Below are 19,948 nucleotides of genomic sequence, written 5' to 3' on the forward strand. Positions count from 1 at the left end.
AAGTGTGCGCAGCAGACATGACAACGCCAAAGTTTCACATGATGATGGCTTATATAAGACAAGCTCCAGGCAGGCACATACATATCAAGATATATATTGAGTCTAAGGAAAGATGCTGTAGTCACTCGTCTCTGTGGCGCAATCGGTTAGCGCGTTCGGCTGTTAACCGAAAGGTTGGTGGTTCAAGCCCACCCAGGGACGTATTTTTTGCCTGAATGAAACACTTGAATGGAAAACAGATACATACCTTTGCTCTCTCCTGCTGGACACCCTTTCCCTGAATATTTCAATTCTCTGCGTTCTCTCGGCACCTGCAGTCAATTTCATAATTAGGATAGAAAACAAAAGGTCAAGCTCTGTAATACAACTGTAGGCATATGAGGAGGGGAAAATAAGTCAAAAGGCCCACAGCATTTGTTGATCTGGCTCCGAAAGCTGTAAGTGTAAGGACCTCGTGGCGCAACGGTAGCGCGTCTGACTCCAGATCAGAAGGTTGCGTGTTCAAATCACGTCGGGGTCACTGCTTACCATTTTATTCCCCACTGAGGTCATATATTTCCTTTCGAAAACAAAGTCAAAAGAAAGCAGTCTTGCATTGGCCGGGAATCGAACCCAGGCCTCCCGCGTGGCAGGCAAGAATTCTACCACTGAACCACCAATGCTTCACATGGGTTGTTCACAGGCAGAGCTCTGCCCAAGACAGTGATCAGGTGCACACACTTAAATTGTACACATATGAACAAAGTGTGCGCAGCAGACATGATAACGCCAACGTTTCACATGAAGATGGCAAGAATCAGATGCAGGAGACTATAACTATGAATGTCTTTGCATTTGCTGAGGTCACTGGCTTGGGACTAGAGTTGTGTTTATCAGGGCATGATGGCAGGCTGCTCCCGACAAAAGTGGTTCACAGAATGCACCCGCCAGATCACCAGCACTATTGTGTTTCAGATTATCTCACTGAACTCTCCTCCTGGAAAATCCTTCCCACTGGCTTTCCCAGATTCTGTGTCCTCCCCTAAATGCTGGGGTGAAACGGGCAGAGTTCTGCGCCCTGCGTCCCTTTACACGTCCCTAACGCGCTCCCAACGCGGCCTACAGCCCTGGTCGGGCACAGCCCTGGTCGGGCTTAGATCACTGGAGCCTTTTGTGACCAAGAACTCCGGAAGCCTAGGGTCAGGCCTGTTGCACAGGCATATTGTGCCTTGCCAATCCGGGATTGTTGTGTTTCAGGGCCTAGCCATCAATACTCCTGGGATTTCTTTCCCTGAGAACCCTCTTGTCCCTGTCCTCCCACAAGCCCCAGCTTTTATGTAAAATAAAGTGTGCACCATGGGCCTTCCCCTATTTGCTCTCTCCCCAATCTCTTTCTCCAAAGCTGAGCTCTGAAGGTAAATGTATCTATCTGAGTGAGGGGCTAGGGAGGGCCTTTCCCAGCAGTCTTACAAGTCAAGAGTTCAGAGAAAGCACCTGCTATGGGAGGGAGACTTTGCTCACAGAGAAGTCAAGTCTAACATAACACATCTGATGGGCAAGGCACACGCCTTACTGGCTGGTAGCACACCTACAGAGGAGCAGGGAGCTATGCTAAGCAGGCAACAGAAAAGTCATGTATGTGTCTCATACACTGGGACCGGTAGTAATACTGGCTCTAAGACCATTAGACAGTAGTCTATTCATCATTACGTCCAACAATAACAAGACACTAAGCAAATGAGAAATGCTGTATGGCATAAAGACGCATTATATAACACAAGCTCCAGGCAGGCACACAATTATCAAGATATATATTGAGTCTCAGGAACTGTGCTACAGTTATTAACCTCTGTGGTGCAAATGGTTAGCGCGTTCGGTTGTTAACAGAAAGGTTGGTGGTTCAAGCCCACCCAGGGAAGTATCCTTTTTGCCGGCATGAAACACTTTAATGAAACACAGATACGTACCTCTGCTCTCTCCTGCTTAAGACCCTTTATCTGAACATTTCAATCCTCTGCGTTCTCTCTGCACCTGCAGTCAATTTCATAATTAGGATAGAAAACAAAAGGCCTAGCCCTGTAATACAACTGTAGGCATATGAGGAGGGGAAAATAAGTCAAAAGGCCATCAGCATTTGTTGATCTGGCTTGAAGGCTGTAAGTGTAAGGACCTTGTGGCGCAACGGTAGCGCGTCTGACTCCAGATCAGAAGGTTGCGTGGTCAAATCACGTCAGGGTCACTGCTTACCATTTTATTCCCCACTGAGTTCATATATTTCCTTTCGAAAACAAAGTCAAAGGAACGCAGCCTTGCATTGGCCGGGAATCGAACCCGGGCCTCCCGCGTGGCAGGCGAGAATTCTACCACTGAACCACCAATGCTTCACATGGGGAGTTCACAGGCATAGCTCTGTCCAAGACAGTGATCAGGTGCACACACTTAAATTGTACACAGATGAACAAAGTGTGCGCAGCAGACATGACAACGCCAAAGTTTCACATGATGATGGCTTATATAAGACAAGCTCCAGGCAGGCACATACATATCAAGATATATATTGAGTCTAAGGAAAGATGCTGTAGTCACTCGTCTCTGTGGCGCAATTGGTTAGCGCGTTCGGCTGTTAACCGAAAGGTTGGTGGTTCAAGCCCACCCAGGGACGTATTATTTTGCCTGAATGAAACACTTGAATGGAAAACAGATACATACCTTTGCTCTCTCCTGCTGGACACCCTTTCCCTGAATATTTCAATTCTCTGCGTTCTCTCGGCACCTGCAGTCAATTTCATAATTAGGATAGAAAACAAAAGGTCAAGCTCTGTAATACAACTGTAGGCATATGAGGAGGGGAAAATAAGTCAAAAGGCCCACATCATTTGTTGATCTGGCTCCGAAAGCTGTAAGTGTAAGGACCTCGTGGCGCAACGGTAGCGCGTCTGACTCCAGATCAGAAGGTTGCGTGTTCAAATCACGTCGGGGTCACTGCTTACCATTTTATTCCCCACTGAGGTCATATATTTCCTTTCGAAAACAAAGTCAAAAGAAAGCAGTCTTGCATTGGCCAGGAATCTAACCCGGGCCTCCCGCGTGGCAGGCGAGAATTCTACCACTGAACCACCAATGCTTCACATGGGTTGTTCACAGGCAGAGCTCTGCCCAAGACAGTGATCAGGTGCACACACTTAAATTGTACACATATGAACAAAGTGTGCGCAGCAGATATGATAACGCCAACGTTTCACATGAAGATGGCAAGAATCAGATGCAGGAGACTATAACTATGAATGTCTTTGCATTTGCTGAGGTCACTGGCTTGGGACTAGAGTTGTGTTTATCAGGGCATGATGGCAGGCTGCTCCCGACAAAAGTGGTTCACAGAATGCACCCGCCAGATAACCAGCACTATTGTGTTTCAGATTATCTCACTGAACTCTCCTCCTGGAAAATCCTTCCCACTGGCTTTCCCAGATTCTGTGTCCTCCCCTAAATGCTGGGGTGAAACGGGCAGAGTTCTGCGCCCTGCGTCCCTTTACGCGTCCCTAACGCGCTCCCAACGCGGCCTACAGCCCTGGTCGGGCACAGCCCTGGTCGGGCTTAGATCACTGGAGCCTTTTGTGACCAAGAACTCCGGAAGCCTAGGGTCAGGCCTGTTGCACAGGCATATTGTGCCTTGCCAATCCGGGATTGTTGTGTTTCAGGGCCTAGCCATCAATACTCCTGGGATTTCTTTCCCTGAGAACCCTCTTGTCCCTGTCCTCCCACAAGCCCCAGCTTTTATGTAAAATAAAGTGTGCACCATGGGCCTTCCCCTATTTGCTCTCCCCCCAATCTCTTTCTCCAAAGCTGAGCTCTGAAGGTAAATGTATCTATCTGAGTGAGGGGCTAGGGAGGGCCTTTCCCAGCAGTCTTACAAGTCAAGAGTTCAGAGAAAGCACCTGCTATGGGAGGGAGACTTTGCTCACAGAGAAGTCAAGTCTAACATAACACATCTGATGGGCAAGGCACACGCCTTACTGGCTGGTAGCACACCTACAGAGGAGCAGGGAGCTATGCTAAGCAGGCAACAGAAAAGTCATGTATGTGTCTCATACACTGGGACCGGTAGTAATACTGGCTCTAAGACCATTAGACAGTAGTCTATTCATCATTACGTCCAACAATAACAAGACACTAAGCAAATGAGAAATGCTGTATGGCATAAAGACGCATTATATAACACAAGCTCCAGGCAGGCACACAATTATCAAGATATATATTGAGTCTCAGGAACTGTGCTACAGTTATTAACCTCTGTGGTGCAAATGGTTAGCCCGTTCGGTTGTTAACAGAAAGGTTGTTGGTTCAAGCCCACCCAGGGAAGTATCCTTTTTGCCTGCATGAAACACTTTAATGAAACACAGATACGTACCTCTGCTCTCTCCTGCTTAAGACCCTTTATCTGAACATTTCAATCCTCTGCGTTCTCTCTGCACCTGCAGTCAATTTCATAATTAGGATAGAAAACAAAAGGCCTAGCCCTGTAATACAACTGTAGGCATATGAGGAGGGGAAAATAAGTCAAAAGGCCATCAGCATTTGTTGATCTGGCTTGAAGGCTGTAAGTGTAAGGACCTTGTGGCGCAACGGTAGCGCGTCTGACTCCAGATCAGAAGGTTGCGTGGTCAAATCACGTCAGGGTCACTGCTTACCATTTTATTCCCCACTGAGTTCATATATTTCCTTTCGAAAACAAAGTCAAAGGAACGCAGCCTTGCATTGGCCGGGAATCGAACCCGGGCCTCCCGCGTGGCAGGCGAGAATTCTACCACTGAACCACCAATGCTTCACGTGGGGAGTTCACAGGCATAGCTCTGTCCAAGACAGTGATCAGGTGCACACACTTAAATTGTACACATATGAACAAAGTGTGCGCAGCAGACATGACAACGCCAAAGTTTCACATGATGATGGCTTATATAAGACAAGCTCCAGGCAGGCACATACATATCAAGATATATATTGAGTCTAAGGAAAGATGCTGTAGTCACTCGTCTCTGTGGCGCAATCGGTTAGCGCGTTCGGCTGTTAACCGAAAGGTTGGTGGTTCAAGCCCACCCAGGGACGTATTTTTTGCCTGAATGAAACACTTGAATGGAAAACAGATACATACCTTTGCTCTCTCCTGCTGGACACCCTTTCCCTGAATATTTCAATTCTCTGCGTTCTCTCGGCACCTGCAGTCAATTTCATAATTAGGATAGAAAACAAAAGGTCAAGCTCTGTAATACAACTGTAGGCATATGAGGAGGGGAAAATAAGTCAAAAGGCCCACAGCATTTGTTGATCTGGCTCCGAAAGCTGTAAGTGTAAGGACCTCGTGGCGCAACGGTAGCGCGTCTGACTCCAGATCAGAAGGTTGCGTGTTCAAATCACGTCGGGGTCACTGCTTACCATTTTATTCCCCACTGAGGTCATATATTTCCTTTCGAAAACAAAGTCAAAAGAAAGCAGTCTTGCATTGGCCGGGAATCGAACCCAGGCCTCCCGCGTGGCAGGCAAGAATTCTACCACTGAACCACCAATGCTTCACATGGGTTGTTCACAGGCAGAGCTCTGCCCAAGACAGTGATCAGGTGCACACACTTAAATTGTACACATATGAACAAAGTGTGCGCAGCAGACATGATAACGCCAACGTTTCACATGAAGATGGCAAGAATCAGATGCAGGAGACTATAACTATGAATGTCTTTGCATTTGCTGAGGTCACTGGCTTGGGACTAGAGTTGTGTTTATCAGGGCATGATGGCAGGCTGCTCCCGACAAAAGTGGTTCACAGAATGCACCCGCCAGATCACCAGCACTATTGTGTTTCAGATTATCTCACTGAACTCTCCTCCTGGAAAATCCTTCCCACTGGCTTTCCCAGATTCTGTGTCCTCCCCTAAATGCTGGGGTGAAACGGGCAGAGTTCTGCGCCCTGCGTCCCTTTACACGTCCCTAACGCGCTCCCAACGCGGCCTACAGCCCTGGTCGGGCACAGCCCTGGTCGGGCTTAGATCACTGGAGCCTTTTGTGACCAAGAACTCCGGAAGCCTAGGGTCAGGCCTGTTGCACAGGCATATTGTGCCTTGCCAATCCGGGATTGTTGTGTTTCAGGGCCTAGCCATCAATACTCCTGGGATTTCTTTCCCTGAGAACCCTCTTGTCCCTGTCCTCCCACAAGCCCCAGCTTTTATGTAAAATAAAGTGTGCACCATGGGCCTTCCCCTATTTGCTCTCTCCCCAATCTCTTTCTCCAAAGCTGAGCTCTGAAGGTAAATGTATCTATCTGAGTGAGGGGCTAGGGAGGGCCTTTCCCAGCAGTCTTACAAGTCAAGAGTTCAGAGAAAGCACCTGCTATGGGAGGGAGACTTTGCTCACAGAGAAGTCAAGTCTAACATAACACATCTGATGGGCAAGGCACACGCCTTACTGGCTGGTAGCACACCTACAGAGGAGCAGGGAGCTATGCTAAGCAGGCAACAGAAAAGTCATGTATGTGTCTCATACACTGGGACCGGTAGTAATACTGGCTCTAAGACCATTAGACAGTAGTCTATTCATCATTACGTCCAACAATAACAAGACACTAAGCAAATGAGAAATGCTGTATGGCATAAAGACGCATTATATAACACAAGCTCCAGGCAGGCACACAATTATCAAGATATATATTGAGTCTCAGGAACTGTGCTACAGTTATTAACCTCTGTGGTGCAAATGGTTAGCGCGTTCGGTTGTTAACAGAAAGGTTGGTGGTTCAAGCCCACCCAGGGAAGTATCCTTTTTGCCGGCATGAAACACTTTAATGAAACACAGATACGTACCTCTGCTCTCTCCTGCTTAAGACCCTTTATCTGAACATTTCAATCCTCTGCGTTCTCTCTGCACCTGCAGTCAATTTCATAATTAGGATAGAAAACAAAAGGCCTAGCCCTGTAATACAACTGTAGGCATATGAGGAGGGGAAAATAAGTCAAAAGGCCATCAGCATTTGTTGATCTGGCTTGAAGGCTGTAAGTGTAAGGACCTTGTGGCGCAACGGTAGCGCGTCTGACTCCAGATCAGAAGGTTGCGTGGTCAAATCACGTCGGGGTCACTGCTTACCATTTTATTCCCCACTGAGTTCATATATTTCCTTTCGAAAACAAAGTCAAAGGAACGCAGCCTTGCATTGGCCGGGAATCGAACCCGGGCCTCCCGCGTGGCAGGCGAGAATTCTACCACTGAACCACCAATGCTTCACATGGGGAGTTCACAGGCATAGCTCTGTCCAAGACAGTGATCAGGTGCACACACTTAAATTGTACACATATGAACAAAGTGTGCGCAGCAGACATGACAACGCCAAAGTTTCACATGATGATGGCTTATATAAGACAAGCTCCAGGCAGGCACATACATATCAAGATATATATTGAGTCTAAGGAAAGATGCTGTAGTCACTCGTCTCTGTGGCGCAATCGGTTAGCGCGTTCGGCTGTTAACCGAAAGGTTGGTGGTTCAAGCCCACCCAGGGACGTATTATTTTGCCTGAATGAAACACTTGAATGGAAAACAGATACATACCTTTGCTCTCTCCTGCTGGACACCCTTTCCCTGAATATTTCAATTCTCTGCGTTCTCTCGGCACCTGCAGTCAATTTCATAATTAGGATAGAAAACAAAAGGTCAAGCTCTGTAATACAACTGTAGGCATATGAGGAGGGGAAAATAAGTCAAAAGGCCCACAGCATTTGTTGATCTGGCTCCGAAAGCTGTAAGTGTAAGGACCTCGTGGCGCAACGGTAGCGCGTCTGACTCCAGATCAGAAGGTTGCGTGTTCAAATCACGTCGGGGTCACTGCTTACCATTTTATTCCCCACTGAGGTCATATATTTCCTTTCGAAAACAAAGTCAAAAGAAAGCAGTCTTGCATTGGCTGGGAATCGAACCCGGGCCTCCCGCGTGGCAGGCGAGAATTCTACCACTGAACCACCAATGCTTCACATGGGTTGTTCACAGGCAGAGCTCTGCCCAAGACAGTGATCAGGTGCACACACTTAAATTGTACACATATGAACAAAGTGTGCGCAGCAGACATGATAACGCCAACGTTTCACATGAAGATGGCAAGAATCAGATGCAGGAGACTATAACTATGAATGTCTTTGCATTTGCTGAGGTCACTGGCTTGGGACTAGAGTTGTGTTTATCAGGGCATGATGGCAGGCTGCTCCCGACAAAAGTGGTTCACAGAATGCACCCGCCAGATCACCAGCACTATTGTGTTTCAGATTATCTCACTGAACTCTCCTCCTGGAAAATCCTTCCCACTGGCTTTCCCAGATTCTGTGTCCTCCCCTAAATGCTGGGGTGAAACGGGCAGAGTTCTGCGCCCTGCGTCCCTTTACACGTCCCTAACGCGCTCCCAACGCGGCCTACAGCCCTGGTCGGGCACAGCCCTGGTCGGGCTTAGATCACTGGAGCCTTTTGTGACCAAGAACTCCGGAAGCCTAGGGTCAGGCCTGTTGCACAGGCATATTGTGCCTTGCCAATCCGGGATTGTTGTGTTTCAGGGCCTAGCCATCAATACTCCTGGGATTTCTTTCCCTGAGAACCCTCTTGTCCCTGTCCTCCCACAAGCCCCAGCTTTTATGTAAAATAAAGTGTGCACCATGGGCCTTCCCCTATTTGCTCTCTCCCCAATCTCTTTCTCCAAAGCTGAGCTCTGAAGGTAAATGTATCTATCTGAGTGAGGGGCTAGGGAGGGCCTTTCCCAGCAGTCTTACAAGTCAAGAGTTCAGAGAAAGCACCTGCTATGGGAGGGAGACTTTGCTCACAGAGAAGTCAAGTCTAACATAACACATCTGATGGGCAAGGCACACGCCTTACTGGCTGGTAGCACACCTACAGAGGAGCAGGGAGCTATGCTAAGCAGGCAACAGAAAAGTCATGTATGTGTCTCATACACTGGGACCGGTAGTAATACTGGCTCTAAGACCATTAGACAGTAGTCTATTCATCATTACGTCCAACAATAACAAGACACTAAGCAAATGAGAAATGCTGTATGGCATAAAGACGCATTATATAACACAAGCTCCAGGCAGGCACACAATTATCAAGATATATATTGAGTCTCAGGAACTGTGCTACAGTTATTAACCTCTGTGGTGCAAATGGTTAGCGCGTTCGGTTGTTAACAGAAAGGTTGGTGGTTCAAGCCCACCCAGGGAAGTATCCTTTTTGCCGGCATGAAACACTTTAATGAAACACAGATACGTACCTCTGCTCTCTCCTGCTTAAGACCCTTTATCTGAACATTTCAATCCTCTGCGTTCTCTCTGCACCTGCAGTCAATTTCATAATTAGGATAGAAAACAAAAGGCCTAGCCCTGTAATACAACTGTAGGCATATGAGGAGGGGAAAATAAGTCAAAAGGCCATCAGCATTTGTTGATCTGGCTTGAAGGCTGTAAGTGTAAGGACCTTGTGGCGCAACGGTAGCGCGTCTGACTCCAGATCAGAAGGTTGCGTGGTCAAATCACGTCGGGGTCACTGCTTACCATTTTATTCCCCACTGAGTTCATATATTTCCTTTCGAAAACAAAGTCAAAGGAACGCAGCCTTGCATTGGCCGGGAATCGAACCCGGGCCTCCCGCGTGGCAGGCGAGAATTCTACCACTGAACCACCAATGCTTCACATGGGGAGTTCACAGGCATAGCTCTGTCCAAGACAGTGATCAGGTGCACACACTTAAATTGTACACATATGAACAAAGTGTGCGCAGCAGACATGACAACGCCAAAGTTTCACATGATGATGGCTTATATAAGACAAGCTCCAGGCAGGCACATACATATCAAGATATATATTGAGTCTAAGGAAAGATGCTGTAGTCACTCGTCTCTGTGGCGCAATCGGTTAGCGCGTTCGGCTGTTAACCGAAAGGTTGGTGGTTCAAGCCCACCCAGGGACGTATTATTTTGCCTGAATGAAACACTTGAATGGAAAACAGATACATACCTTTGCTCTCTCCTGCTGGACACCCTTTCCCTGAATATTTCAATTCTCTGCGTTCTCTCGGCACCTGCAGTCAATTTCATAATTAGGATAGAAAACAAAAGGTCAAGCTCTGTAATACAACTGTAGGCATATGAGGAGGGGAAAATAAGTCAAAAGGCCCACAGCATTTGTTGATCTGGCTCCGAAAGCTGTAAGTGTAAGGACCTCGTGGCGCAACGGTAGCGCGTCTGACTCCAGATCAGAAGGTTGCGTGTTCAAATCACGTCGGGGTCACTGCTTACCATTTTATTCCCCACTGAGGTCATATATTTCCTTTCGAAAACAAAGTCAAAAGAAAGCAGTCTTGCATTGGCTGGGAATCGAACCCGGGCCTCCCGCGTGGCAGGCGAGAATTCTACCACTGAACCACCAATGCTTCACATGGGTTGTTCACAGGCAGAGCTCTGCCCAAGACAGTGATCAGGTGCACACACTTAAATTGTACACATATGAACAAAGTGTGCGCAGCAGACATGATAACGCCAACGTTTCACATGAAGATGGCAAGAATCAGATGCAGGAGACTATAACTATGAATGTCTTTGCATTTGCTGAGGTCACTGGCTTGGGACTAGAGTTGTGTTTATCAGGGCATGATGGCAGGCTGCTCCCGACAAAAGTGGTTCACAGAATGCACCCGCCAGATCACCAGCACTATTGTGTTTCAGATTATCTCACTGAACTCTCCTCCTGGAAAATCCTTCCCACTGGCTTTCCCAGATTCTGTGTCCTCCCCTAAATGCTGGGGTGAAACGGGCAGAGTTCTGCGCCCTGCGTCCCTTTACACGTCCCTAACGCGCTCCCAACGCGGCCTACAGCCCTGGTCGGGCACAGCCCTGGTCGGGCTTAGATCACTGGAGCCTTTTGTGACCAAGAACTCCGGAAGCCTAGGGTCAGGCCTGTTGCACAGGCATATTGTGCCTTGCCAATCCGGGATTGTTGTGTTTCAGGGCCTAGCCATCAATACTCCTGGGATTTCTTTCCCTGAGAACCCTCTTGTCCCTGTCCTCCCACAAGCCCCAGCTTTTATGTAAAATAAAGTGTGCACCATGGGCCTTCCCCTATTTGCTCTCTCCCCAATCTCTTTCTCCAAAGCTGAGCTCTGAAGGTAAATGTATCTATCTGAGTGAGGGGCTAGGGAGGGCCTTTCCCAGCAGTCTTACAAGTCAAGAGTTCAGAGAAAGCACCTGCTATGGGAGGGAGACTTTGCTCACAGAGAAGTCAAGTCTAACATAACACATCTGATGGGCAAGGCACACGCCTTACTGGCTGGTAGCACACCTACAGAGGAGCAGGGAGCTATGCTAAGCAGGCAACAGAAAAGTCATGTATGTGTCTCATACACTGGGACCGGTAGTAATACTGGCTCTAAGACCATTAGACAGTAGTCTATTCATCATTACGTCCAACAATAACAAGACACTAAGCAAATGAGAAATGCTGTATGGCATAAAGACGCATTATATAACACAAGCTCCAGGCAGGCACACAATTATCAAGATATATATTGAGTCTCAGGAACTGTGCTACAGTTATTAACCTCTGTGGTGCAAATGGTTAGCGCGTTCGGTTGTTAACAGAAAGGTTGGTGGTTCAAGCCCACCCAGGGAAGTATCCTTTTTGCCGGCATGAAACACTTTAATGAAACACAGATACGTACCTCTGCTCTCTCCTGCTTAAGACCCTTTATCTGAACATTTCAATCCTCTGCGTTCTCTCTGCACCTGCAGTCAATTTCATAATTAGGATAGAAAACAAAAGGCCTAGCCCTGTAATACAACTGTAGGCATATGAGGAGGGGAAAATAAGTCAAAAGGCCATCAGCATTTGTTGATCTGGCTTGAAGGCTGTAAGTGTAAGGACCTTGTGGCGCAACGGTAGCGCGTCTGACTCCAGATCAGAAGGTTGCGTGGTCAAATCACGTCGGGGTCACTGCTTACCATTTTATTCCCCACTGAGTTCATATATTTCCTTTCGAAAACAAAGTCAAAGGAACGCAGCCTTGCATTGGCCGGGAATCGAACCCGGGCCTCCCGCGTGGCAGGCGAGAATTCTACCACTGAACCACCAATGCTTCACATGGGGAGTTCACAGGCATAGCTCTGTCCAAGACAGTGATCAGGTGCACACACTTAAATTGTACACATATGAACAAAGTGTGCGCAGCAGACATGACAACGCCAAAGTTTCACATGATGATGGCTTATATAAGACAAGCTCCAGGCAGGCACATACATATCAAGATATATATTGAGTCTAAGGAAAGATGCTGTAGTCACTCGTCTCTGTGGCGCAATCGGTTAGCGCGTTCGGCTGTTAACCGAAAGGTTGGTGGTTCAAGCCCACCCAGGGACGTATTATTTTGCCTGAATGAAACACTTGAATGGAAAACAGATACATACCTTTGCTCTCTCCTGCTGGACACCCTTTCCCTGAATATTTCAATTCTCTGCGTTCTCTCGGCACCTGCAGTCAATTTCATAATTAGGATAGAAAACAAAAGGTCAAGCTCTGTAATACAACTGTAGGCATATGAGGAGGGGAAAATAAGTCAAAAGGCCCACAGCATTTGTTGATCTGGCTCCGAAAGCTGTAAGTGTAAGGACCTCGTGGCGCAACGGTAGCGCGTCTGACTCCAGATCAGAAGGTTGCGTGTTCAAATCACGTCGGGGTCACTGCTTACCATTTTATTCCCCACTGAGGTCATATATTTCCTTTCGAAAACAAAGTCAAAAGAAAGCAGTCTTGCATTGGCTGGGAATCGAACCCGGGCCTCCCGCGTGGCAGGCGAGAATTCTACCACTGAACCACCAATGCTTCACATGGGTTGTTCACAGGCAGAGCTCTGCCCAAGACAGTGATCAGGTGCACACACTTAAATTGTACACATATGAACAAAGTGTGCGCAGCAGACATGATAACGCCAACGTTTCACATGAAGATGGCAAGAATCAGATGCAGGAGACTATAACTATGAATGTCTTTGCATTTGCTGAGGTCACTGGCTTGGGACTAGAGTTGTGTTTATCAGGGCATGATGGCAGGCTGCTCCCGACAAAAGTGGTTCACAGAATGCACCCGCCAGATCACCAGCACTATTGTGTTTCAGATTATCTCACTGAACTCTCCTCCTGGAAAATCCTTCCCACTGGCTTTCCCAGATTCTGTGTCCTCCCCTAAATGCTGGGGTGAAACGGGCAGAGTTCTGCGCCCTGCGTCCCTTTACACGTCCCTAACGCGCTCCCAACGCGGCCTACAGCCCTGGTCGGGCACAGCCCTGGTCGGGCTTAGATCACTGGAGCCTTTTGTGACCAAGAACTCCGGAAGCCTAGGGTCAGGCCTGTTGCACAGGCATATTGTGCCTTGCCAATCCGGGATTGTTGTGTTTCAGGGCCTAGCCATCAATACTCCTGGGATTTCTTTCCCTGAGAACCCTCTTGTCCCTGTCCTCCCACAAGCCCCAGCTTTTATGTAAAATAAAGTGTGCACCATGGGCCTTCCCCTATTTGCTCTCTCCCCAATCTCTTTCTCCAAAGCTGAGCTCTGAAGGTAAATGTATCTATCTGAGTGAGGGGCTAGGGAGGGCCTTTCCCAGCAGTCTTACAAGTCAAGAGTTCAGAGAAAGCACCTGCTATGGGAGGGAGACTTTGCTCACAGAGAAGTCAAGTCTAACATAACACATCTGATGGGCAAGGCACACGCCTTACTGGCTGGTAGCACACCTACAGAGGAGCAGGGAGCTATGCTAAGCAGGCAACAGAAAAGTCATGTATGTGTCTCATACACTGGGACCGGTAGTAATACTGGCTCTAAGACCATTAGACAGTAGTCTATTCATCATTACGTCCAACAATAACAAGACACTAAGCAAATGAGAAATGCTGTATGGCATAAAGACGCATTATATAACACAAGCTCCAGGCAGGCACACAATTATCAAGATATATATTGAGTCTCAGGAACTGTGCTACAGTTATTAACCTCTGTGGTGCAAATGGTTAGCGCGTTCGGTTGTTAACAGAAAGGTTGGTGGTTCAAGCCCACCCAGGGAAGTATCCTTTTTGCCGGCATGAAACACTTTAATGATACACAGATACGTACCTCTGCTCTCTCCTGCTTAAGACCCTTTATCTGAACATTTCAATCCTCTGCGTTCTCTCTGCACCTGCAGTCAATTTCATAATTAGGATAGAAAACAAAAGGCCTAGCCCTGTAATACAACTGTAGGCATATGAGGAGGGGAAAATAAGTCAAAAGGCCATCAGCATTTGTTGATCTGGCTTGAAGGCTGTAAGTGTAAGGACCTTGTGGCGCAACGGTAGCGCGTCTGACTCCAGATCAGAAGGTTGCGTGGTCAAATCACGTCGGGGTCACTGCTTACCATTTTATTCCCCACTGAGTTCATATATTTCCTTTCGAAAACAAAGTCAAAGGAACACAGCCTTGCATTGGCCGGGAATCGAACCCGGGCCTCCCGCGTGGCAGGCGAGAATTCTACCACTGAACCACCAATGCTTCACATGGGGAGTTCACAGGCATAGCTCTGTCCAAGACAGTGATCAGGTGCACACACTTAAATTGTACACAGATGAACAAAGTGTGCGCAGCAGACATGACAACGCCAAAGTTTCACATGATGATGGCTTATATAAGACAAGCTCCAGGCAGGCACATACATATCAAGATATATATTGAGTCTAAGGAAAGATGCTGTAGTCACTCATCTCTGTGGCGCAATCGGTTAGCGCGTTCGGCTGTTAACCGAAAGGTTGGTGGTTCAAGCCCACCCAGGGACGTATTATTTTGCCTGAATGAAACACTTGAATGGAAAACAGATACATACCTTTGCTCTCTCCTGCTGGACACCCTTTCCCTGAATATTTCAATTCTCTGCGTTCTCTCGGCACCTGCAGTCAATTTCATAATTAGGATAGAAAACAAAAGGTCAAGCTCTGTAATACAACTGTAGGCATATGAGGAGGGGAAAATAAGTCAAAAGGCCCACATCATTTGTTGATCTGGCTCCGAAAGCTGTAAGTGTAAGGACCTCGTGGCGCAACGGTAGCGCGTCTGACTCCAGATCAGAAGGTTGCGTGTTCAAATCACGTCGGGGTCACTGCTTACCATTTTATTCCCCACTGAGGTCATATATTTCCTTTCGAAAACAAAGTCAAAAGAAAGCAGTCTTGCATTGGCCAGGAATCTAACCCGGGCCTCCCGCGTGGCAGGCGAGAATTCTACCACTGAACCACCAATGCTTCACATGGGTTGTTCACAGGCAGAGCTCTGCCCAAGACAGTGATCAGGTGCACACACTTAAATTGTACACATATGAACAAAGTGTGCGCAGCAGATATGATAACGCCAACGTTTCACATGAAGATGGCAAGAATCAGATGCAGGAGACTATAACTATGAATGTCTTTGCATTTGCTGAGGTCACTGGCTTGGGACTAGAGTTGTGTTTATCAGGGCATGACGGCAGGCTGCTCCCGACAAAAGTGGTTCACAGAATGCACCCGCCAGATAACCAGCACTATTGTGTTTCAGATTATCTCACTGAACTCTCCTCCTGGAAAATCCTTCCCACTGGCTTTCCCAGATTCTGTGTCCTCCCCTAAATGCTGGGGTGAAACGGGCAGAGTTCTGCGCCCTGCGTCCCTTTACGCGTCCCTAACGCGCTCCCAACGCGGCCTACAGCCCTGGTCGGGCACAGCCCTGGTCGGGCTTAGATCACTGGAGCCTTTTGTGACCAAGAACTCCGGAAGCCTAGGGTCAGGCCTGTTGCACAGGCATATTGTGCCTTGCCAATCCGGGATTGTTGTGTTTCAGGGCCTAGCCATCAATACTCCTGGGATTTCTTTCCCTGAGAACCCTCTTGTCCCTGTCCTCCCACAAGCCCCAGCTTTTATGTAAAATAAAGTGTGCACCATGGGCCTTCCCCTATTTGCTCTCCCCCCAATCTCTTTCTCCAAAGCTGAGCTCTGAAGGTAAATGTATCTATCTGAGTGAGGGGCTAGGGAGGGCCTTTCCCAGCATTCTTACAAGTCAAGAGTTCAGAGAAAGCACCTGCTATGGGAGGGAGACTTTGCTCACAGAGAAGTCAAGTCTAACATAACACATCTGATGGGCAAGGCACACGCCTTACTGGCTGGTAGCACACCTACAGAGGAGCAGGGAGCTATGCTAAGCAGGCAACAGAAAAGTCATGTATGTGTCTCATACACTGGGACCGGTAGTAATACTGGCTCTAAGACCATTAGACAGTAGTCTATTCATCATTACGTCCAACAATAACAAGACACTAAGCAAATGAGAAATGCTGTATGGCATAAAGATGCATTATATAACACAAGCTCCAGGCAGGCACACAATTATCAAGATATATATTGAGTCTCAGGAACTGTGCTACAGTTATTAACCTCTGTGGTGCAAATGGTTAGCCCGTTCGGTTGTTAACAGAAAGGTTGTTGGTTCAAGCCCACCCAGGGAAGTATCCTTTTTGCCTGCATGAAACACTTTAATGAAACACAGATACGTACCTCTGCTCTCTCCTGCTTAAGACCCTTTATCTGAACATTTCAATCCTCTGCGTTCTCTCTGCACCTGCAGTCAATTTCATAATTAGGATAGAAAACAAAAGGCCTAGCCCTGTAATACAACTGTAGGCATATGAGGAGGGGAAAATAAGTCAAAAGGCCATCAGCATTTGTTGATCTGGCTTGAAGGCTGTAAGTGTAAGGACCTTGTGGCGCAACGGTAGCGCGTCTGACTCCAGATCAGAAGGTTGCGTGGTCAAATCACGTCGGGGTCACTGCTTACCATTTTATTCCCCACTGAGTTCATATATTTCCTTTCGAAAACAAAGTCAAAGGAACGCAGCCTTGCATTGGCCGGGAATCGAACCCGGGCCTCCCGCGTGGCAGGCGAGAATTCTACCACTGAACCACCAATGCTTCACATGGGGAGTTCACAGGCATAGCTCTGTCCAAGACAGTGATCAGGTGCACACACTTAAATTGTACACAGATGAACAAAGTGTGCGCAGCAGACATGACAACGCCAAAGTTTCACATGATGATGGCTTATATAAGACAAGCTCCAGGCAGGCACATACATATCAAGATATATATTGAGTCTAAGGAAAGATGCTGTAGTCACTCATCTCTGTGGCGCAATCGGTTAGCGCGTTCGGCTGTTAACCGAAAGGTTGGTGGTTCAAGCCCACCCAGGGACGTATTATTTTGCCTGAATGAAACACTTGAATGGAAAACAGATACATACCTTTGCTCTCTCCTGCTGGACACCCTTTCCCTGAATATTTCAATTCTCTGCGTTCTCTCGGCACCTGCAGTCAATTTCATAATTAGGATAGAAAACAAAAGGTCAAGCTCTGTAATACAACTGTAGGCATATGAGGAGGGGAAAATAAGTCAAAAGGCCCACATCATTTGTTGATCTGGTTCCGAAAGCTGTAAGTGTAAGGACCTCGTGGCGCAACGGTAGCGCGTCTGACTCCAGATCAGAAGGTTGCGTGTTCAAATCACGTCGGGGTCACTGCTTACCATTTTATTCCCCACTGAGGTCATATATTTCCTTTCGAAAACAAAGTCAAAAGAAAGCAGTCTTGCATTGGCCAGGAATCTAACCCGGGCCTCCCGCGTGGCAGGCGAGAATTCTACCACTGAACCACCAATGCTTCACATGGGTTGTTCACAGGCAGAGCTCTGCCCAAGACAGTGATCAGGTGCACACACTTAAATTGTACACATATGAACAAAGTGTGCGCAGCAGATATGATAACGCCAACGTTTCACATGAAGATGGCAAGAATCAGATGCAGGAGACTATAACTATGAATGTCTTTGCATTTGCTGAGGTCACTGGCTTGGGACTAGAGTTGTGTTTATCAGGGCATGACGGCAGGCTGCTCCCGACAAAAGTGGTTCACAGAATGCACCCGCCAGATAACCAGCACTATTGTGTTTCAGATTATCTCACTGAACTCTCCTCCTGGAAAATCCTTCCCACTGGCTTTCCCAGATTCTGTGTCCTCCCCTAAATGCTGGGGTGAAACGGGCAGAGTTCTGCGCCCTGCGTCCCTTTACGCGTCCCTAACGCGCTCCCAACGCGGCCTACAGCCCTGGTCGGGCACAGCCCTGGTCGGGCTTAGATCACTGGAGCCTTTTGTGACCAAGAACTCCGGAAGCCTAGGGTCAGGCCTGTTGCACAGGCATATTGTGCCTTGCCAATCCGGGATTGTTGTGTTTCAGGGCCTAGCCATCAATACTCCTGGGATTTCTTTCCCTGAGAACCCTCTTGTCCCTGTCCTCCCACAAGCCCCAGCTTTTATGTAAAATAAAGTGTGCACCATGGGCCTTCCCCTATTTGCTCTCCCCCCAATCTCTTTCTCCAAAGCTGAGCTCTGAAGGTAAATGTATCTATCTGAGTGAGGGGCTAGGGAGGGCCTTTCCCAGCATTCTTACAAGTCAAGAGTTCAGAGAAAGCACCTGCTATGGGAGGGAGACTTTGCTCACAGAGAAGTCAAGTCTAACATAACACATCTGATGGGCAAGGCACACGCCTTACTGGCTGGTAGCACACCTACAGAGGAGCAGGGAGCTATGCTAAGCAGGCAACAGAAAAGTCATGTATGTGTCTCATACACTGGGACCGGTAGTAATACTGGCTCTAAGACCATTAGACAGTAGTCTATTCATCATTACGTCCAACAATAACAAGACACTAAGCAAATGAGAAATGCTGTATGGCATAAAGACGCATTATATAACACAAGCTCCAGGCAGGCACACAATTATCAAGATATATATTGAGTCTCAGGAACTGTGCTACAGTTATTAACCTCTGTGGTGCAAATGGTTAGCGTGTTCGGTTGTTAACAGAAAGGTTGGTGGTTCAAGCCCACCCAGGGAAGTATCCTTTTTGCCGGCATGAAACACTTTAATGAAACACAGATACGTACCTCTGCTCTCTCCTGCTTAAGACCCTTTATCTGAACATTTCAATCCTCTGCGTTCTCTCTGCACCTGCAGTCAATTTCATAATTAGGATAGAAAACAAAAGGCCTAGCCCTGTAATACAACTGTAGGCATATGAGGAGGGGAAAATAAGTCAAAAGGCCATCAGCATTTGTTGATCTGGCTTGAAGGCTGTAAGTGTAAGGACCTTGTGGCGCAACGGTAGCGCGTCTGACTCCAGATCAGAAGGTTGCGTGGTCAAATCACGTCGGGGTCACTGCTTACCATTTTATTCCCCACTGAGTTCATATATTTCCTTTCGAAAACAAAGTCAAAGGAACGCAGCCTTGCATTGGCCGGGAATCGAACCCGGGCCTCCCGCGTGGCAGGCGAGAATTCTACCACTGAACCACCAATGCTTCACATGGGGAGTTCACAGGCATAGCTCTGTCCAAGACAGTGATCAGGTGCACACACTTAAATTGTACACATATGAACAAAGTGTGCGCAGCAGACAAGACAACGCCAAAGTTTCACATGATGATGGCTTATATAAGACAAGCTCCAGGCAGGCACATACATATCAAGATATATATTGAGTCTAAGGAAAGATGCTGTAGTCACTCGTCTCTGTGGCGCAATCGGTTAGCGCGTTCGGCTGTTAACCGAAAGGTTGGTGGTTCAAGCCCACCCAGGGACGTATTATTTTGCCTGAATGAAACACTTGAATGGAAAACAGATACATACCTTTGCTCTCTCCTGCTGGACACCCTTTCCCTGAATATTTCAATTCTCTGCGTTCTCTCGGCACCTGCAGTCAATTTCATAATTAGGATAGAAAACAAAAGGTCAAGCTCTGTAATACAACTGTAGGCATATGAGGAGGGGAAAATAAGTCAAAAGGCCCACATCATTTGTTGA

At 47.6% G+C, this 19,948-nt stretch overlaps 27 non-coding genes across 27 annotated transcripts; 19 read left to right on the forward strand and 8 right to left on the reverse strand.

The window, feature by feature from the left end:
• Positions 1-127: 127 nt before the first annotated feature.
• TRNAN-GUU (transfer RNA asparagine (anticodon GUU)) lies at positions 128-201 on the forward strand. The gene has a single exon. It is a non-coding gene; the product is annotated as a tRNA-Asn (tRNA).
• Positions 202-448: 247 nt separating this feature from the next.
• Positions 449-520, forward strand: TRNAW-CCA (transfer RNA tryptophan (anticodon CCA)). Its single transcript has one exon. It is a non-coding gene; the product is annotated as a tRNA-Trp (tRNA).
• A 1,626-nt stretch (positions 521-2,146) lies between these two features.
• TRNAW-CCA (transfer RNA tryptophan (anticodon CCA)) lies at positions 2,147-2,218 on the forward strand. Its single transcript has one exon. It is a non-coding gene; the product is annotated as a tRNA-Trp (tRNA).
• A 71-nt stretch (positions 2,219-2,289) lies between these two features.
• TRNAG-GCC (transfer RNA glycine (anticodon GCC)) lies at positions 2,290-2,360 on the reverse strand. The gene has a single exon. It is a non-coding gene; the product is annotated as a tRNA-Gly (tRNA).
• A 207-nt stretch (positions 2,361-2,567) lies between these two features.
• On the forward strand, positions 2,568-2,641 carry TRNAN-GUU (transfer RNA asparagine (anticodon GUU)). The gene has a single exon. It is a non-coding gene; the product is annotated as a tRNA-Asn (tRNA).
• Positions 2,642-2,889: 248 nt separating this feature from the next.
• TRNAW-CCA (transfer RNA tryptophan (anticodon CCA)) lies at positions 2,890-2,961 on the forward strand. The gene has a single exon. It is a non-coding gene; the product is annotated as a tRNA-Trp (tRNA).
• Positions 2,962-4,587: 1,626 nt separating this feature from the next.
• Positions 4,588-4,659, forward strand: TRNAW-CCA (transfer RNA tryptophan (anticodon CCA)). Its single transcript has one exon. It is a non-coding gene; the product is annotated as a tRNA-Trp (tRNA).
• Positions 4,660-4,730: 71 nt separating this feature from the next.
• Positions 4,731-4,801, reverse strand: TRNAG-GCC (transfer RNA glycine (anticodon GCC)). Its single transcript has one exon. It is a non-coding gene; the product is annotated as a tRNA-Gly (tRNA).
• A 207-nt stretch (positions 4,802-5,008) lies between these two features.
• On the forward strand, positions 5,009-5,082 carry TRNAN-GUU (transfer RNA asparagine (anticodon GUU)). The gene has a single exon. It is a non-coding gene; the product is annotated as a tRNA-Asn (tRNA).
• A 247-nt stretch (positions 5,083-5,329) lies between these two features.
• Positions 5,330-5,401, forward strand: TRNAW-CCA (transfer RNA tryptophan (anticodon CCA)). The gene has a single exon. It is a non-coding gene; the product is annotated as a tRNA-Trp (tRNA).
• Positions 5,402-7,170: 1,769 nt separating this feature from the next.
• TRNAG-GCC (transfer RNA glycine (anticodon GCC)) lies at positions 7,171-7,241 on the reverse strand. The gene has a single exon. It is a non-coding gene; the product is annotated as a tRNA-Gly (tRNA).
• Positions 7,242-7,448: 207 nt separating this feature from the next.
• On the forward strand, positions 7,449-7,522 carry TRNAN-GUU (transfer RNA asparagine (anticodon GUU)). The gene has a single exon. It is a non-coding gene; the product is annotated as a tRNA-Asn (tRNA).
• A 248-nt stretch (positions 7,523-7,770) lies between these two features.
• On the forward strand, positions 7,771-7,842 carry TRNAW-CCA (transfer RNA tryptophan (anticodon CCA)). The gene has a single exon. It is a non-coding gene; the product is annotated as a tRNA-Trp (tRNA).
• A 1,769-nt stretch (positions 7,843-9,611) lies between these two features.
• TRNAG-GCC (transfer RNA glycine (anticodon GCC)) lies at positions 9,612-9,682 on the reverse strand. Its single transcript has one exon. It is a non-coding gene; the product is annotated as a tRNA-Gly (tRNA).
• A 207-nt stretch (positions 9,683-9,889) lies between these two features.
• Positions 9,890-9,963, forward strand: TRNAN-GUU (transfer RNA asparagine (anticodon GUU)). Its single transcript has one exon. It is a non-coding gene; the product is annotated as a tRNA-Asn (tRNA).
• Positions 9,964-10,211: 248 nt separating this feature from the next.
• TRNAW-CCA (transfer RNA tryptophan (anticodon CCA)) lies at positions 10,212-10,283 on the forward strand. The gene has a single exon. It is a non-coding gene; the product is annotated as a tRNA-Trp (tRNA).
• A 1,769-nt stretch (positions 10,284-12,052) lies between these two features.
• Positions 12,053-12,123, reverse strand: TRNAG-GCC (transfer RNA glycine (anticodon GCC)). The gene has a single exon. It is a non-coding gene; the product is annotated as a tRNA-Gly (tRNA).
• A 207-nt stretch (positions 12,124-12,330) lies between these two features.
• On the forward strand, positions 12,331-12,404 carry TRNAN-GUU (transfer RNA asparagine (anticodon GUU)). Its single transcript has one exon. It is a non-coding gene; the product is annotated as a tRNA-Asn (tRNA).
• Positions 12,405-12,652: 248 nt separating this feature from the next.
• On the forward strand, positions 12,653-12,724 carry TRNAW-CCA (transfer RNA tryptophan (anticodon CCA)). Its single transcript has one exon. It is a non-coding gene; the product is annotated as a tRNA-Trp (tRNA).
• Positions 12,725-14,493: 1,769 nt separating this feature from the next.
• TRNAG-GCC (transfer RNA glycine (anticodon GCC)) lies at positions 14,494-14,564 on the reverse strand. Its single transcript has one exon. It is a non-coding gene; the product is annotated as a tRNA-Gly (tRNA).
• Positions 14,565-14,771: 207 nt separating this feature from the next.
• TRNAN-GUU (transfer RNA asparagine (anticodon GUU)) lies at positions 14,772-14,845 on the forward strand. Its single transcript has one exon. It is a non-coding gene; the product is annotated as a tRNA-Asn (tRNA).
• A 248-nt stretch (positions 14,846-15,093) lies between these two features.
• TRNAW-CCA (transfer RNA tryptophan (anticodon CCA)) lies at positions 15,094-15,165 on the forward strand. The gene has a single exon. It is a non-coding gene; the product is annotated as a tRNA-Trp (tRNA).
• Positions 15,166-16,934: 1,769 nt separating this feature from the next.
• Positions 16,935-17,005, reverse strand: TRNAG-GCC (transfer RNA glycine (anticodon GCC)). Its single transcript has one exon. It is a non-coding gene; the product is annotated as a tRNA-Gly (tRNA).
• A 207-nt stretch (positions 17,006-17,212) lies between these two features.
• On the forward strand, positions 17,213-17,286 carry TRNAN-GUU (transfer RNA asparagine (anticodon GUU)). Its single transcript has one exon. It is a non-coding gene; the product is annotated as a tRNA-Asn (tRNA).
• Positions 17,287-17,534: 248 nt separating this feature from the next.
• On the forward strand, positions 17,535-17,606 carry TRNAW-CCA (transfer RNA tryptophan (anticodon CCA)). The gene has a single exon. It is a non-coding gene; the product is annotated as a tRNA-Trp (tRNA).
• Positions 17,607-19,375: 1,769 nt separating this feature from the next.
• Positions 19,376-19,446, reverse strand: TRNAG-GCC (transfer RNA glycine (anticodon GCC)). The gene has a single exon. It is a non-coding gene; the product is annotated as a tRNA-Gly (tRNA).
• A 207-nt stretch (positions 19,447-19,653) lies between these two features.
• Positions 19,654-19,727, forward strand: TRNAN-GUU (transfer RNA asparagine (anticodon GUU)). Its single transcript has one exon. It is a non-coding gene; the product is annotated as a tRNA-Asn (tRNA).
• The last annotated feature ends 221 nt before the right edge of the window (positions 19,728-19,948 follow it).

The sequence above is a fragment of the Lissotriton helveticus genome, chromosome 1_2 (genome assembly GCF_964261635.1).
Source record: "Lissotriton helveticus chromosome 1_2, aLisHel1.1, whole genome shotgun sequence".
Taxonomy (NCBI): domain Eukaryota; kingdom Metazoa; phylum Chordata; class Amphibia; order Caudata; family Salamandridae; genus Lissotriton; species Lissotriton helveticus.